We start from the raw sequence: 3,125 nt of genomic DNA, 5'->3' as shown, positions 1-3,125 counted from the left end.
GGGAGAGAGAGAGAGAGAGAGAGAGAGAGAGAGAGAGAGAGAGAGAGAAGAAAAAAGACAGTGACAGAGAGACAGTAAGAGAGACCAAGTGAGAGAAAAGGAGAGACAGAGAGTTAAAATGAGAAAGACCAAGTGAGAGAGGAGACAGTCAGATAGACATACAGAGAAAGAGACAGAGAGATAGTGAGAGACAGAGAAAGTAAGACCAAGTGAGCAAGGGGAGAGAGAGAGAGAGAGAGAGAGAGAGAGAGAGACAGAGAGAGAGAGAGAGAGACAGAGAGACAGAGAGAGAGAGAGACACACAGAGAGAGAGACAGAGAGAGAGAAGAAAAAAGAGACAGTGAAAAAGAGATAGAGAGACCAAGTGAGAGAGAGGAGACAGAGACAGAAACAGAGAGATAGTGAGAGACCAAGTGAGGGACAGAGACAGAGACAAGAGAAAGAGTGAGAGAGACTAAGTGAGAGAGAGGGAAAGAGAGAGAGAAGGGGAAATCTATATATAAATGTGTAGAAATTAGAAATAAAAATAGGGGAAACAGAAGGGAGTGAGCATTAACAACTGAGGAATCATCAGAGGCTTCACAGAGGAGGCAACACCTGAGGTGAGAGCTTTGAAGGAAGATGGATTCTGAAAGGCAAAGAGGAAAAGGAAGAATATTCTAAGGATGTGTCAGTACTTGGAGGTAAGACAGAGAGGGCTGAATTTGAGGAATTAATGAAACTGGAGTCTACAGGATTACTTAGATCACAGAACTCGTCGAGGGAAGTATAATGAAGTCAGGCTGGAAAGGTAGGTCAGAACCAGATTATGGCAGCCTTCGGTGCCAGATGAAGGAGTCTGTATTTTATTCTTCAGCCATGGAAGGATTTTGAACAGACAAATCCCACTGGCAGAGCTCTGTTTTAGGACAAGGATTTCAGGGGTCTGAAGAAGATGAATCAGAAAGAAGTGATTTAGGAAACCGAAAGACTAATCTGAAGATTGTTTCAGTAGTTCAGGCAAGAGGTGCTGAAGGCCTGACCTGGGATGGCAACCCTGGAGTGGAGAAAGGTAAAAAGATGCCTCATTAAGCACCAGAAACTCATTAACTATGGAGATGGGGGTGAATGAGAGGCAGGAGTCAAGGATGAGGTGACAAACCTGAGTGACTGGAGGCATGGTGGCATCTCAAACCGAAATAAGGAATTTCAGAAAAGGGGCAGGAAGTCTGTTTATTTGGGGGTTTGTTTATTTTCGGGGGGGGGGAGCAGAATAGAAAAGAGGAGTCCTGCTATTTTTTGTAAAGCCTGTTAGAAAGATAGAGATGAATAAGAGACAGAAGGGAGGTCCCTGCCCTCAAGGACTCATAATCTAGCTAGAGAGGTAATTACTATTATTATAACTGACATTTATATTGAACTTTAAGGTTTTCTTTGTATTTCACGTACATCACCTACATATATTTGCTCTTCACAACACCATAGTGAGCCACTGTTTCAGGAATTATTTTACAGATGAGGAAAACTGAGTCTAAGAGAGGTTGAGTGACTTGTCCAGGATCACACAGCTAAGAAGTGCCTGCATCGGGATTTTATCCCTGACTACATACACATTTCCCTTCTTTCTCAATAGCCAGCACTCATAAAGTGCTTTACGGTCTACAAAGTATTTCACAGATATTATCTCACTTATTTTCTCCAGGTTTAGTCCCTGGATCAGTCTTCCCTTCCAGGCAGTAATGATCCTAGAGTCAAAGGAGAGACACGGGAGTAGGGGGATGAGCTGGTCAGATCTCCATCTTAAGGAAATCCCTTTGGCGAATAGATTGGTTTTGGGGGAAACTTGATTCAGGGAGGTCCATTGGGAGAGGATTTGCAATAATGCTGGTGGGAAGGGATGAGGGCCTGCATTTGGGAATGGAGAGGAGACATATAGGAGAGATGTTGGGGAAATAGAAGCATCATTGGAGTCTGGGCTCTTTGGCAATGAATTGGTAGGGGTCAGTGAGAGAGAGGAATTGAAGATGATGTCAAGATTTCAAACCTGGAGGACTGGAAGAATGGTGGGGCCCTCAGCCCCCAGAGGGGGTCCTCTCACTGTGGCATTAATGGGGGTGTCCATGCCTTTCAAAGGGAGATGTTTTACAGTGCTGGAAACTCTACCTCTGACACTTACTAGATCTGTGACCCTGGGCATGAAGGGATTGGACTGGATGGCCTCTAAAGCCCTTTCAGCTCTAAATCTCTGGTCCTGGGATCCCTGGGATTTTTCAAGAGCAAGGACTTTATCCTTTCCCCTTGACAAATGGACTAGGGCACTTTTTCCTACTCCATCAAGGTGATACCCTGAGTTCTCTCAACAGGAGATTCATTGTAAGGATTTCTAATCCTCTGTAATTAAAGTTTAACATATAGTATTCCATGAGCAGCCTTTTTCTTGTCAGGTCATTGTCTGACTATATATTTATTAATATAATATATTCACATCATATAATTTATAATGTATTTATTAATATAATAAAGCATGTTAATGTTATCTTATAATATTATCTATATTACCTATAGATTATTATATATCACATATATAATATAATTATCTATACTATTATTTTATATTTATTATAATACATTATATGTTATATGTATAATACACATAACACATTATAATGTGTATATATTATCTATAGTAATAATAACATATAGCAATATATAATTAAAAATAAACACTTTATTATAAAATAAATATATTAAATTGTGTACAATTTTAATATATTATTAAAATATATTTGTATATTTGATATGGTTACATATTATATGTGTGTATCTCTGTATGTGTATACATATATGTAATATGTAGGGAGATACATTCAAATTCCTTAGATTTTCTGACTCAGACTCAGGGCACCTTATGAGCCTTCACTGGCTCATTGGCACCTCACGATGTAGTAAAACCCACGTGTCTCAAACCTAGTTGTGGGAGATGGGATCAAGCGACCTGATTTGTCTTGGGGAAACCACTGAGTCTAATCTAACTCTTATTCTCCAGATAAGAAGACCGAGGCCCTAAGAGGTTAAGTCACCCACTGAGGGTTCCACAGCAGGAACTGACCCTATCGAGATTCTAAATCCTTCCCCTCCTCACACTG

Source organism: Gracilinanus agilis, chromosome 1, assembly GCF_016433145.1.
Source record: "Gracilinanus agilis isolate LMUSP501 chromosome 1, AgileGrace, whole genome shotgun sequence".
Classification (NCBI taxonomy): Eukaryota; Metazoa; Chordata; class Mammalia; order Didelphimorphia; family Didelphidae; genus Gracilinanus; species Gracilinanus agilis.
Note: the sequence above shows the minus strand (reverse complement) of the source record.